Here is a 16,058-nt window from a genome sequence, read left to right on the forward strand (position 1 = left end):
AATTGTATAAGATGACTAGTGATGTACCGAACTGTCCACCGGCGAACAGTTCCCGGCGAAATTAGCGTGTTCGCGTTCGCCGCGGCGGGCGGACACATGCGCAGTTCGATCCGCCCCCTATTCGTCATCATTGGGCAAACTTTGACCCTGTGCCTCTCGGTCAGCAGACACATTCCAGCCAATCAGCAGCACTCCCTCCCTTCCACACCCTCCAACCTCCCTCCCAGCATCCATTTTCGATTCATTCGGAAGATGCATGCTTAGTGAGAGGAGGGAAAGTTTAGCTGCTGCTGATTACATAGGGAAATTGATAGCTAGGCTAGGGTATTCAGTGTCCACTACAATCCTGAAGGACTCATCTGATCTCTGCTGTAAGGACAGCACCCCAAAAAGCCCTTTTTAGGGCTATAACATCAGGCTGCTTTTTTTTTTTTTTCCTGTGTAATGTAATTGCAGGTGCCTGCCTGCCAGCTTCTGTGTGAGGTTCACATTGGATACTGTGCCTATTTGCCCAGTGCCACCACTCATATCTGTTTTAACAATAGGTTAAGCTTTACATTTAAAATAAATATTTTTTTTCACTGTAATAGAAGAGCAGTTGCCTGCCTGCCAGCTTCTGTGTGAGGTTCACATTGGATACTGTGCCTATTTGCCCAGTGCCACCACTCATATCTGTTTTAACAATAGGTTAAGCTTTACATTTAAAATAAATATATTTTTTTTCACTGTAATAGAAGAGCAGTTGCCTGCCTGCCAGCTTCTGTGTGAGGTTCACATTGGATACTGTGCCTATTTGCCCAGTGCCACCACTCATATCTGTTTTAACAATTGGTTAAGCTTTAGATTTAAAAGAAATATTTTTTTTCACTGTAATAGAAGAGCAGTTAGTTGTCTGCAAGCGTCTGTGTTTCAGGCCTACTTCAGCGTGTGCTCTGCAGACCTGTGCCAGCGTGCTTTGACAGTTGCCACTCATATCTTGTGTCTCTATAGCGTGCTTTTACAACCAAAATTTTGTTTCCACTGTAATAGAAGAGCAGTTGCCTGCCTGCCAGCTTCTGTGTGAGGTTCACATTGGATACTGTGCCTATTTGACCAGTGCCACCACTCATATCTGTTTTAACAATAGGTTAAGCTTTAGATTTAAAAGAAATAATTTTTTTTCACTGTAATAGAAGAGCAGTTAGTTGTCTGCAAGCGTCTGTGTTTCAGGCCTACTGCAGCGTGTGCTCTGCAGACCTGTGCCAGCGTGCTTTGACAGTTGCCACTCATATCTTGTGTCTCTATAGCGTGCTTTTACAACCAAAATTTTGTTTCCACTGTAATAGAAGAGCAGTTGCCTGCCTGCCAGCTTCTGTGTGAGGTTCACATTGGATACTGTGCCTATTTGCCCAGTGCCACCACTCATATCTGTTTTAACAATAGGTTAAGCTTTACATTTAAAATAAATATTTTTTTTTCACTGTAATAGAAGAGCAGTTAGTTGTCTGCAAGCGTCTGTGTTTCAGGCCTACTGCAGCGTGTGCTCTGCAGACCTGTGCCAGCGTGCTTTGACAGTTGCCACTCATATCTTGTGTCTCTATAGCGTGCTTTTACAACCAAAATTTTGTTTCCACTGTAATAGAAGAGCAGTTGCCTGCCTGCCAGCTTCTGTGTGAGGTTCACATTGGATACTGTGCCTATTTGCCCAGTGCCACCACTCATATCTGTTTTAACAATAGGTTAAGCTTTACATTTAAAATAAATATTTTTTTTTCACTGTAATAGAAGAGCAGTTAGTTGTCTGCAAGCGTCTGTGTTTCAGGCCTACTGCAGCGTGTGCTCTGCAGACCTGTGCCAGCGTGCTTTGACAGTTGCCACTCATATCTTGTGTCTCTATAGCGTGCTTTTACAACCAAAATTTTGTTTCCACTGTAATAGAAGAGCAGTTGCCTGCCTGCCAGCTTCTGTGTGAGGTTCACATTGGATACTGTGCCTATTTGCCCAGTGCCACCACTCATATCTGTTTTAACAATAGGTTAAGCTTTACATTTAAAATAAATATTTTTTTTTCACTGTAATAGAAGAGCAGTTAGTTGTCTGCAAGCGTCTGTATTTCAGGCCTACTGCAGCGTGTGCTCTGCAGACCTGTGCCAGCGTGCTTTGACAGTTGCCACTCATATCTTGTGTCTCTATAGCATGCTTTTACAACCAAAATTTTGTTTCCACTGTAATAGAAGAGCAGTTGACTGCCTGCCAGCTTCTGTGTGAGGTTCACATTGGATACTGTGCCTATTTGCCCAGTGCCACCACTCATATCTGTTTTAACAATTGGTTAAGCTTTAGATTTAAAAGAAATAATTTTTTTTCACTGTAATAGAAGAGCAGTTAGTTGTCTGCAAGCGTCTGTGTTTCAGGCCTACTTCAGCGTGTGCTCTGCAGACCTGTGCCAGCGTGCTTTGACAGTTGCCACTCATATCTTGTGTCTCTATAGCGTGCTTTTACAACCAAAATTTTGTTTCCACTGTAATAGAAGAGCAGTTGCCTGCCTGCCAGCTTCTGTGTGAGGTTCACATTGGATACTGTGCCTATTTGCCCAGTGCCACCACTCATATCTGTTTTAACAATAGGTTAAGCTTTACATTTAAAATAAATATTTTTTTTTCACTGTAATAGAAGAGCAGTTAGTTGTCTGCAAGCGTCTGTGTTTCAGGCCTACTGCAGCGTGTGCTCTGCAGACCTGTGCCAGCGTGCTTTGACAGTTGCCACTCATATCTTGTGTCTCTATAGCGTGCTTTTACAACCAAAATTTTGTTTCCACTGTAATAGAAGAGCAGTTGCCTGCCTGCCAGCAAATGTGTGAGGTTCACATTGGATACTGTGCCCACTAGCCCAGTGCCACCACTCATATCTGTTTTAACAATTGGTTAAGCTTTACATTTAAAAGAAATCATTTTTTTTCACTGTAATAGAAGAGCAGTTAGTTGTCTGCAAGCGTCTGTGTTTCAGGCCTACTTCAGCGTGTGCTCTGCAGACCTGTGCCAGCGTGCTTTGACAGTTGCCACTCATATCTTGTGTCTCTATAGCGTGCTTTTACAACCAAAATTAGTTTTTCACTGTTATAGATTGAATAGCAGTTACTTGTCTTCAAGCGGGTGTCTCAGGCCTACAGTGTGTGCTCTGCAGAACTGTTCCAGTGCACATTGCCAATCATATCTGGTGTCTCTATAGCGTGCTTTTAAAACCAAAATTTGTTTTTCACTGTTATAGATTGAATAGCAGTTACTTGTCTTCAAGCGGGTGTCTCAGGCCTACAGTGTGTGCTCTGCAGAACTGTTACAGTTCACATTGCCAATCATATCTGGTCTCACAGTAGCTTGCACGCATAGTACCACTAATCCCCCCAAAAATGACAGGCAGAGGCAGGCCACCCCGCAGGGGCCGTCGTGGTCGTGGTGCTGTGATTCCCTTTTGCCCTAGAATAATGCCCAGTTTTCAGAAGCCACGTACCCTGAACTTGAAAAGTTCTGAGGACTTAGTTGACTGGCTAACACAGGACACCCAATCTTGTACAGCCTCCGCTCGGAACCTTGACGCACCATCCTCCTCCAGCTTATCTTCAGGCACCTCTCAAGATAGCACTCACCCGCCTGCCGCCACCACCAAAACTAGCACCACAGCCGCTTTACTTGGTATGTCAGAGGAGTTATTCACACACCCGTTTGAAGAAATGAGTGATGCGCAACCATTATTGCTAGAGGATGTAGATAACAGGGATATGTCTCAGGCAGGCAGCATTAAACACATGGAGGTACGGTGTGATGATGATGATGTTGTACCCGCTGCTGCTTCCTTTTCTGAGTTGTCAGATACAAGCGAAGCGGTTGATGATGACGATGCGTCCATGGATGTCACGTGGGTGCCCGCTCGGCAAGAAGAAGAACAGGGCGAAAGTTCAGATGGGGAGACAGAGAGGAGGAGGAGGAGACGAGTTGGAAGCAGGGGGGGGTCGTCGCAAGGAGCTAGTGGCACAGTCAGACAGCATGCATCGGCACCCGGGGTCAGCCCGACAGCACGCCAATCAACGCATGCTGTGTCCACCACCAGAATGCCGTCATTGCAGAGCTCAGCAGTGTGGCATTTTTTGTGTGTCTGCCTCGGACAACAGCGATGCCATTTGCAACCTGTGCCAAAGGAAACTGAGTCGTGGGAGGTCCAACACCCACCTAGGTACAACTGCTTTGCGTAGGCACATGATCTCACATCACAAATGCCTATGGGATCAACACATGAGTACAAGCAGCACGCCTACTCTAAGCCGCCATCCTTCTCCTGGTCCAGCATCTTCAGCCACGTCAACCACTGCTGTCCTTCTTGCCCCCTCTCAACCATCCGCCACTCCGTCTCCCGCCTTGAGCAGTTCCCGCTCATCTGCCCACAGTCATGTGTTTCTGTCAAGGACATGTTTGAGCGTAAGAAGCCAATGTCACCAAGTCACCCCCTTGCCCAGCGTCTGACAGCTGGCTTGTCCGAACTATTAGCCCGCCAGCTCTTACCATACAATCTGGTTGAGTCTGAGGCGTTCAAAACATTTGTAGCTATTGGGACACCGCAGTGGAAGGTACCCGGCCGGAATTTCTTTTCACAAAAGGCAATCCCCAACTTGTACTCGATTGTGCAAAAGGAAGTCATGGCATGTCTGGCACACAGTGTTGGGGCAAGGGTCCATCTGACCACTGATACCTGGTCTGCAAAGCATGGTCAGGGCAGGTATATGCACCAGACTTCCCTCCAATTGATCAAAGTTAAAGGATTTCAAGTGGACTGATTACAATTACAGGGCCTCTAAAGAGTCCTGTATTGTTATTTGTCGTCACTACCTTCCTGCGTCGGGAGTGGTTCATTTGCGCCCCTGCTGCCTTCCTTGCATGTTGTAGCTGTTTGTCAGGGATTTGTCAATCCATATCTGCCAAGTGACCCTATGACAGGGTGAAGATTTCTTGCACATGGGTTTGACAGGGTGAAGATTTCTTGTACATGGGTGTGACAGGGTGAAGATTTCTTGCACAGGGCGCCCAAAGGCCTAAGGCTGGCCCTGCGCTTGGGTCAGTGGCTCTGCACCAGACTTCCCTCCAATTGATCAAAGTTAAAGGATTTCAAGTGGACTGATTACAATTACAGGGCCTCTAAAGAGTCCTGTATTGTTATTTGTCGTCACTACCTTCCCGCGTCGGGAGTGGTTCATTTGCGCCCCTGCTGCCTTCCTTGCATGTTGTAGCTGTTTGTCAGGGATTTGTCAATCCATATCTGCCAAGTGACCCTATGACAGGGTGAAGATTTCTTGCACATGGGTGTGACAGGGTGAAGATTTCTTGCACATGGGTGCGACAGGGTGAAGATTTCTTACACAGGGCGCCCAAAGGCCTAAGGCTGGCCCTGCGCATGGGTCAGTGGCTCTGCACCAGACTTCCCTCCAATTGATCAAAGTTAAAGGATTTCAAGTGGACTGATTACAATTACAGGGCCTCTAAAGAGTCCTGTATTGTTATTTGTCGTCACTACCTTCCCGCGTCGGGAGTGGTTCATTTGCGCCCCTGCTGCCTTCCTTGCATGTTGTAGCTGTTTGTCAGGGATTTGTCAATCCATATCTGCCAAGTGACCCTATGACAGGGTGAAGATTTCTTGCACATGGGTGTGACAGGGTGAAGATTTCTTGCACATGGGTGTGACAGGGTGAAGATTTCTTGCACAGGGCGCCCAAAGGCATAAAGGCTGGCCCTGCGCATGGGTCAGTGGCTCTGCACCAGACTTCCCTCCAATTAATCAAAGTTAAAGGATTTCAAGTGGACTGATTACAATTACAGGGCCTCTAAAGAGTCCTGTATTGTTATTTGTCGTCACTACCTTCCCGCGTCGGGAGTGGTTCATTTGCGCCCCTGCTGCCTTCCTTGCATGTTGTAGCTGTTTGTCAGGGATTTGTCAATCCATATCTGCCAAGTGACCCTATGACAGGGTGAAGATTTCTTGCACATGGGTGTGTGTCAGGGTACCTGAAGTCTCTACCTCCGAGAGAGGTAGAGACTTAGACGTCCATCCGTCCGGACGGGCTGTTTCCTCTGTTCCTCGCGGTCTATCCGGTCACGTAAACGCCGGCCGCGAGGGACTCACTCCCTTTTCTAGCATGATGTCCGGAAACCGACGTCATGACGCCAACCCGGAACGACCTGTCACTCAATCCTTCAGAGACTAATCAGGACTCGTCGGAGGCGTGTCTACCCTTCCGAGCCAGGGTATTTAAACTTGCTCCTCCCATTTGCTCATTGCCCTGTCGTGGTTCTAGTCTGCCTAGTCACACAGTGCTCTTGTATTTCTGTTATCCCTTTGGTTCTGACCCGGCTTGTTTGACTTACTCTGTTTATCTCTGTTACCCTTGACCCGGCTTGTTCCTCGCTTACCTGTCTTCTCGTTCCCTCGACCTCGGCTTGTCTTTGACTATTCTCTATATTCTCCGTACGTTAGTCCGGCCATTCTAAGGTCCGGTATACGTATCCTGTACCTGTTTGTACTCTGCGTGTTGGATCCCTGTCCCGATCCTGACATTACGACAGGGCCAATGGATCCTGCAAGTACAAACAGTCAGCTTGGTCCTTCTGATCCTAGGTTCGAGGCCATGGAGCACAGAATGGATCAGATGGCGCTAGCACTACAGGCGTTATTGTCTCGTGCTAATAACCCGCCAGAGGAGACGCGTACTACTTCTATTTCTCCTGTGAGCTCAGGCCTAGAGGTAGCCACTGTAGGTGCCTCATCCCGTATTACACCACCAGTACGTTATGATGGCTCACCTGAGAAGTGTCGTGGTTTCCTTAACCAGATCAGTATCCACTTTGAATTACAACCCGCTCCTATCCTACAGATAGGGCGAGGGTTGGATTTATTATCACCTTACTCATTGAGAAAGCTCTGAGATGGGCCAACCCATTATGTGAGAATGATAACCCTTTGGTATATAATTATAATGCCTTTGTAGCTGCCTTTAGAAGAACTTTTGACCCTCCTGGTAGAAAGGTCAATGCAGCTAGATTACTGTTGCGCCTGAGACAAGAGAACCGAACTCTTGTGGATTATGCACTAGAGTTCAGGTCTTTGGCGGCAGAAGTTAAGTGGAACGAGCAGGCATATATAGATGTATTTTTGAATGGGCTATCAGATGTAATCCTCGACGAGGTTGCTACTAGAGAGCTTCCTGAAAATTTGGAGGATTTAATTTCATTCATTTCTCGTATTGATGAGCGTTTAAGAGAGAGACAGAACACTCGAGAGAGGAACCTTAGACCTTCATTTAAATTAGCTCCCGCATTTCAAAGCCCTGATTCCACTACCTCACTATGTCCTGAACCTATGCAGATAGGCAATACTCGCCTCTCAGAGGAGGAGAGGCAATACAGGAGAAGGGAGGGATTATGCATGTATTGTGGAGTCAGAGGTCACCTACGCCTGAATTGTCCTAATCGTTCGGGAAACGCTCGCACCTAAGTTTCTCTAGAGGACAGGCCTTGGGGGTTTCTATTTTGTCCTCTACGCATAATTATAAAGATCACAGGCTTCTGCTACCAGTTTCTTTAACTTGGGAAAGGGGAATACTAAGGACCATGGCTTTGATAGATTCCGGTGCTGCTGAGAATTTTATCGATCAAGCCTTTGCTACTAAACACACTATCCCATCCCAGTTAAGGGATACACCCTTGGCCGTTGAGGCCATAGATGGTAGACCTTTACTTGAGCCTGTTATCTCTCGTGAGACCATCCCAGTTAGCTTAACTGTTGGTATCTTACACGAGGAAAACTTATCGCTATGCTTATTTCATCCCCTTCTGTTCCCATAGTCCTGGGTTACCCATGGTTAAAAAGACATAACCCTATTATTGATTGGGAGTTAGGGGAGATACTCTCATGGGGCCAGGGTTGCCAGGAGAATTGTTTACGGAGGGTTTCCCCATTGGGTGTAATTAACACACCAGGTAGTTCTACCCAGTCTACAGAGATACAGATACCGCCCTGTACCTAGACTTAAAAGCAGTATTCGACAAAAAGAATGCTGATACTCTACCTCCACACAGGACCTTTGATTGTAAAATTAACTTACTACCTGGTACCATGCCTCCGAGGGGCAATGTATACCCCCTATCCACTAAGGAGAATTCAGTTCTAGAGGAGTATATTCGGGAGAATCTAGACAAGGGATTCATTAGGAGATCTTCTTCTCCTGCCGGGGCTGGGTTTTTTTTTTGTTAAAAAGAAGGATGGGGGGCGGGGCCTGACAGCCAAGATGGCCGGTCGCACACTTCAAGAGCTCCTGCAGTAAAGAGCACAAACATGCTGCCACAGATCGACCCCTTAACGCTAGCAACTCATGGTGGCCAGAGATCTACACGCGACGATATGCATAACAGAATGATACCGATCCGGCACCAAAGCGAGGCGGGACGACTCACTCCGACCGTGCGGCCTATAATGGAGCGGAGCCTGAGGCCTGGGGGAGACGGCCGATCCCCCGGCGCGGGAGCTGCTCACAAGCGTGAACCTGACACGACCCTGCTGCCCCCCCCTCTGGACCGGCGGGGGATATCCCGGTCCTCGCTGGGGACGATCACCCCCAAGTCACCGTCCGACCCAACGACAACACCCAAAGCAACAGGGGCATGCATAGGCCCACACCGGAGGGTGGCACTGACACAGCCTGCCAAAAAACGTCCTCTAATCAAGCCTCCTATGCACACAAGAGACTTCTACGAGCAGATCTGCGCAAGCCTGTGGAAGAGGCTTCAGGCCCAGAGACGGTCCTACAAGATGGCGATCACAGAGGTGGCGGCGTGGATCCGCCCGGCACTACGGCGCCAATTAGGCGGGAACCCCCCTCAGATCTCCAGAGAGGCCCCCCGGCGGAGCAGGAGACCAACACAGAGGGAAATTAAACCAGGTACCCTGGGCACCAACACTAAAGCCCGCACACACCGGAAGGGACCTCACCAACATGTGAGACCCGCCAGTACATCTGCGGCCTTAACGGCCATTGCCCAGCAGGGCGCAACCCCACGCTTGAACACTCACAGTTCCGGCCGCGCTGCAGATCGAGAGACAGGGAAGCTGAATGCCAGAAAGAGAAACGGGCGGAACGCCCCACAGCAACCCTCATGGAGGAGAACCTCGTCCCAAAAGCATGCAGAGCAGAGCCTACCTCACTACAACTCACCCTTTGAACAGCCGCGACGACCATCACGAGGGGCACACACTCAGTCACGAAGAGGCATCGGCTGATGCGACGGGGACTTGAACTTAATGTGAGGCATAGTAGCCACTAGCACTCAGCCCTTTATGCCCCCAAACAAACTTCCATGATACATAATCACTACTCAATTGCCTAAACTGCTCTATAATGGTGTACTAGCTAAGACTGCACATAGTTAAGAATGTACCCACACTGTCTAGCACGCACTATAGCATAGGCATACTTCAGAGGGCATACCTGCCTATTTAACAGACACCCTCTATACTGCAGTAGATGTACCCCAGCATGATATAGGCATAGTTTCGAGGATATACCTGACTATTTGAAAGACAAGGTTTAACGCTACTATCCACGAAGCAAGGTTTCTTAACCTAAACGCTTACAGCATAACGTCTATAGGCATTGTATTGTATTGTACCAAGACACTGCTTTCAAGTGTGTTTACCTTATACCTGCTCTAAATTAAGCAATCTAGCAATGTTCAAAGTTTAGCATTTTTTGTTGTTGTTGTATTTAACTTTACCCTATTTCATTCAAGCCTACTCTGCAAATTAACTGTTTAGTTTACAAAACGCTAGACTAAGCCTGTGCGACATAGCCTGAATGTTACACTATGATCCTCAAAATTAGCAGTCTAGATACACCAGTGAAGTTACCTTTTAGTCATGTGACAGAATTAGCTGTCAAACCCTCCACTGTTCACTAAAACAAGCGAGTTACTTAACAAATTGTTTATTATAGTTCAGACATAACTGCCTAACTTATCATTATGCTATTCAAAACAAAATATGTGCAAACTCTCTATGCCACTGTTTCACCTGTTCATGTTCAAGTATAAATGCACGCTGTTGTGGCGTATGACTAACCTATGTACTCACCTGCACAACAAAAATAAAGAATTAAAAAAAAAAAAAAAAAAGAAGGATGGTTCACTAAGACCAAGCAACCTCATACCCTTCCCTGTGGATTTCTGCATCCCTTAGAGGTTCCAGAGAAGCCATGGTCCTGTTTGGCTATGGACTTTATTGTCGATTTACCTATCTCTAAAAAACAGACTGTTATCCTCACCGTGGTTGACAGATTCACCAAGATGGCTCACTTCGTTCCTCTGCCTAAACTCCCGTCTTCTCCCGAATTGGCGGAGATATTCGCAAGGGAGATTTTTCGATTACATGGGATACCCTCCCAAATTGTATCTGACAGAGGTTCCCAATTTGTTTCCCGTTTTTGGAGGTCCTTCTGCTCTCAACTGGGTATCAAATTGAATTTCTCTTCTGCCTATCATCCTCAGTCTAACGGAGCTGCTGAACGCACCAACCAAAAGATTGAACAATATTTACGTTGTTTTGTTTCCGAACACCAGGACGATTGGGTTGGTTTGATTCCTTGGGCGGAGTTTGCACACAACAATCTCGTTTGTGATTCTACTCGTTCAAGCCCCTTCTTCATGAATTATGGCTTTCATCCATCTATTCTTCCTTCGGCTTCTTCTTCCCAGGGGGTGCCATCGGTTGATGTTCATGTTGCCAATTTGAGGAAGTTGTGGGATCAGACTCGACAGATTCTTCTGCACAATTCTATGCTGGTTAAGAAACACGCTGATAAACGTAGAAGGGCGGCTCCGGTGTTTGTTCCAGGTGATAGAGTATGGTTGAGTACAAGAAACATCCGTTTAAAAGTGCCTTCCATGAAGTTCGCTCCTCGTTATATTGGACCTTACAGGGTGCTAACGCGCATTAACCCAGTTGCGTATCGTCTAGCTCTTCCAACTGCCTTACGCATCCCTAACTCATTTCATGTTTCATTGTTGAAACCACTAGTCTGTAACAGATTTTCCTCCACATCATCCTCTCCTCGCTCTGTTCAGGTGGAGGGTCAGGAGGAGTATGAGGTTAACTCTATTATCGATTCTCGAATCTCCCGGGGGAGAGTACAATATCTGGTCGATTGGAAGGGATATGGTCCTGAGGAGAGGAGTTGGGTACCTCAGGAGGATGTTCATGCTCCTCGTCTCCGCAGGGCGTTTCACTCCCGCTTCCCATCTCGTCCCGGTTCCTTCCGCCCGGTGGGCGTATCTGAGAGGGGGGGTACTGTCAGGGTACCTGAAGTCTCTACCTCCGAGAGAGGTAGAGACTTAGACGTCCATCCGTCCGGACGGGCTGTTTCCTCTGTTCCTCGCGGTCTATCCGGTCACGTAAACGCCGGCCGCGAGGGACTCACTCCCTTTTCTAGCATGATGTCCGGAAACCGACGTCATGACGCCAACCCGGAACGACCTGTCACTCAATCCTTCAGAGACTAATCAGGACTCGTCGGAGGCGTGTCTACCCTTCCGAGCCAGGGTATTTAAACTTGCTTCTCCCATTTGCTCATTGCCCTGTCGTGGTTCTAGTCTGCCTAGTCACACAGTGCTCTTGTATTTCTGTTATCCCTTTGGTTCTGACCCGGCTTGTTTGACTTACTCTGTTTATCTCTGTTACCCTTGACCTGGCTTGTTCCTCGCTTACCTGTCTTCTCGTTCCCTCGACCTCGGCTTGTCTTTGACTATTCTCTATATTCTCCGTACGTTAGTCCGGCCATTCTAAGGTCCGGTATACGTATCCTGTACCTGTTTGTACTCTGTGTGTTGGATCCCTGTCCCGATCCTGACAGTGTGACAGGGTGAAGATTTCTTGCACATGGGTGTGACAGGGTGAAGATTTCTTGCACAGGGCGCCCAAAGGCCTAAGGCTGGCCCTGCGCATGGGTCAGTGGCTCTGCACCAGACTTCCCTCCAATTGATCAAAGTTAAAGGATTTCAAGTGGACTGATTACAATTACAGGGCCTCTAAAGAGTCCTGTATTGTTATTTGTTGTCACTACCTTCCCGCGTCGGGAGTGGTTCATTTGCGCCCCTGCTGCCTTCCTTGCATGTTGTAGCTGTTTGTCAGGGATTTGTCAATCCATATCTGCCAAGTGACCCTATGACAGGGTGAAGATTTCTTGCACATGGGTGTGACAGGGTGAAGATTTCTTGCACATGGGTGTGACAGGGTGAAGATTTCTTGCACAGGGCGCCCAAAGGCCTAAGGCTGGCCCTGCGCATGGGTCAGTGGCTCTGCACCAGACTTCCCTCCAATTGATCAAAGTTAAAGTATTTCAAGTGGACTGATTACAATTACAGGGCCTCTAAAGAGTCCTGTATTGTTATTTGTCGTCACTACCTTCCCGCGTCGGGAGTGGTTCATTTGCGCCCCTGCTGCCTTCCTTGCATGTTGTAGCTGTTTGTCAGGGATTTGTCAATCCATATCTGCCAAGTGACCCTATGACAGGGTGAAGATTTCTTGTACATGGGTGTGACAGGGTGAAGATTTCTTGCACAGGGCGCCCAAAGGCCTAAGGCTGGCCCTGCGCATGGGTCAGTGGCTCTGCACCAGACTTCCCTCCAATTGATCAAAGTTAAAGGATTTCAAGTGGACTGATTACAATTACAGGGCCTCTAAAGAGTCCTGTATTGTTATTTGTCGTCACTACCTTCCCGCGTCGGGAGTGGGTCATTTGCGCCCCTGCTGCCTTCCTTGCATGTGGTAGCTGTTTGTCAGGGATTTGTCAATCCATATCTGCCAAGTGACCCTATGTAGGGGTAACAGTCCCTATTCTGCTCTGTGTCAGTGTGTATCATGGTCTCTGTGGACAGGGAACAGTCTCTATTCTGCTCTGTGTCAGTGTGTATCAGGGCTGGGTTTTGAGGACAGGTGTCAATCCATATCTGCCAAGTGACCCTATGTATATCTGCTGTCAGTACACAGGAAAAGTTTAAATATTTCTTGTTCTACGTTCTCTGCAACTCCACGCACCGACTCATCCAATACGTGAAGATCTGGGGTTTCTCTGACTCTCCTCAGTAGTGTATCAAACAGAGTCTGCACTGTGGTAACACGGACATCTTCAGGACATAACTCAACTATTTGCAGATAGGCAGTCTGCAGCTTCTCTTTCACCTGTTCTCTTCTTTCTCTTATGCGTATTCTTGTCTATATGCAGGTGGTCTCTTGCCTTTCTTTTAACCAATTCGTTCCTTCCATATGGTTTCAAAAGATCTCTGGCATCATTACTTTCAACGCAAATAACGTCATCATAGTTAGTCTCCTCATTATTCACCGGGAAGAGAGTGTTTGCACTGACTACCCACAGCATGCTCTTGCCATTGCCTACTCCACCTTCAACGACAGGGTGCAAGTCCCAAGGAGAAGGATCATTCACTTTATTATCTGTCTTTATTTCACAAGTAGTGCCTGGAACATCCTCATGGGTCACAAGATGTAAATCTGGACTAATGTCAACCCCAGGGTCTGGAAAATCATCAATTTGAAATTTTTCGAATAATCCCAGTGGGCTGCCACATTCTTCCTCCTCTGATGGTATTAAAGTTTGCAGAGATTCACTATGGGGTGGTGTCAAGCATTTTGGAGAACAATTAAGCATCTCCATTCCAATACGTTTCAGATGTTCTATCAGCTCTTCCACCCTATGTGATACTATGGGCAGGCTACCCGTGACGTCATTACTCACGGCCCTATTTCACGCGGACACTCTGTGTCAGTGTGTATCATGGTGTCTGTGGACAGGGAACAGTCTCTATTCTGCTCTGTGTCAGTGTGTATCATGGTCTCTGTGGACGGTGAACAGTCTCTATTCTGCTCTGTGTCAGTGTGTATCATGGTCTCTGTGGACAGGGAACAGTCTCTATTCTGCTCTGTGTCAGTGTGTATCAGGGGTTTTGAGGACAGGTGTCAATCCATATCTGCCAAGTGACCCTATGTAGGGGGAACAGTCCCTATTCTGCTCTGTGTCAGTGTGTATCATGGTCTCTGTGGACGGTGAACAGTCTCTATTCTGCTCTGTGTCAGTGTGTATCATGGTCTCTGTGGAAAGGGAACAGTCTCTATTCTGCTCTGTGTCAGTGTGTATCAGGGGTTTTGAGGACAGGTGTCAATCCATATCTGTCAAGTGACCCTATGTAGGAGGAACAGTCCCTATTCTGCTCTGTGTCAGTGTGTATCATGGTCTCTGTGGACGGTGAACAGTCTCTATTCTGCTCTGTGTCAGTGTGTATCAGGGGTTTTGAGGACAGGTGTCAATCCATATCTGCCAAGTGACCCTATGTAGGGGTAACAGTCCCTATTCTGCTCTGTGTCAGTGTGTATCATGGTCTCTGTGGACAGGGAACAGTCTCTAGTCTGCTCTGTGTCAGTGTGTATCAGGGGTTTTGAGGACAGGTGTCAATCCATATCTGCCAAGTGACCCTATGTAGGGGGAACAGTCCCTATTCTGCTCTGTGTGAGGAGGAGGAACGGGAAATGAGTAGCTCGGCATCCAACCTTGTGCAAATGGGTTCTTTCATGCTGTCGTGCCTGTTGAGGGACCCTCGTATAAAAAGGCTGAAGGAGAACAACCTGTGCTGGGTGTCCACGCTACTAGACCCCCGGTCTCTATTCTGCTCTGTGTCAGTGTGTATCAGGGGTTTTGAGGACAGGTGTCAATCCATATCTGCCAAGTGACCCTACGTAGGAGGAACAGTCCCTATTCTGCTCTGTGTCAGTGTGTATCAGGGGTTTTGATGACAGGTGTCAATCCATATCTGCCAAGTGACCCTATGTAGGGGGAACAGTCTCTATTCTGCTCTGTGTCAGTGTGTATCAGGGATCATTAGGATAGGTGTCAATCCATATCTGCCAAGTGGCCCTATGTATGGGTAACAGTCCCTATTCTGCTCTGTGTCAGTGTGTATCATGGTCTCTGTGGACGGTGAACAGTCTCTATTCTGCTCTGTGTCAGTGTGTATCATGGTCTCTGTGGACAGGGAACAGTCTCTATTCTGCTCTGTGTCAGTGTGTATCAGGGGTTTTGAGGACAGGTGTCAATCCATATCTGCCAAGTGACCCTATGTAGGAGGAACAGTCCCTATTCTGCTCTGTGTCAGTGTGTATCAGGGGTTTTGAGGACAGATGTCAATCCATATCTGCCAAGTGACCCTATGTAGGGGTAACAGTCCCTATTCTGCTCTGTGTCAGTGTGTATCATGGTCTCTGTGGACGGTGAACAGTCTCTATTCTGCTCTGTGTCAGTGTGTATCATGGTCTCTGTGGACAGGGAACAGTCTCTATTCTGCTCTGTGTCAGTGTGTATCAGGAGTTTTGAGGACAGGTGTCAATCCATATCTGCCAAGTGACCCTATGTAGGGGTAACAGTCCCTATTCTGCTCTGTGTCAGTGTGTATCATGGTCTCTGTGGACAGGGAACAGTCTCTATTCTGCTCTGTGTCAGTGTGTATCAGGGCTGGGCTTTGAGGACAGGTGTCAATGTTAGGTGATTTCTGCCCTTTATGGATTAAAAGCAGACTCTGCATCAACTGTGCAATTTTCCATGGGAGTTTTGCCATGGATCCCCCTCTGGCATGCCACAGTCCAGGTGTTAGTCCCCTTGAAACAACTTTTCTATCACTATTGTGGCCAGAAAGAGTCCCTGTTGTTTTTAAAATTCGTCTGCCCATTGAAGTCAATGGCGGTTCGCGCGGTTCGCGAACATTTGCGGAAGTTCGCGTTCGCCGTTCGCGAACCGAAAATTCCAGGTTCGCGACAACACTAGTGATGACTGTAAAAAAATATATACCATCATTATGAAAAATTGGAATGTTTGTACTGCTCTCATGAAAAGGTTGGCAATTTAGTTACATAAGAAAAACAAACAACTACTAACAATAGAAGTGATGACACTGAACAAGCTATTAAAGTGAAATCTCTCATGAAATTAG

Source organism: Pelobates fuscus, chromosome 2, assembly GCF_036172605.1.
Source record: "Pelobates fuscus isolate aPelFus1 chromosome 2, aPelFus1.pri, whole genome shotgun sequence".
NCBI lineage: Eukaryota > Metazoa > Chordata > Amphibia > Anura > Pelobatidae > Pelobates > Pelobates fuscus.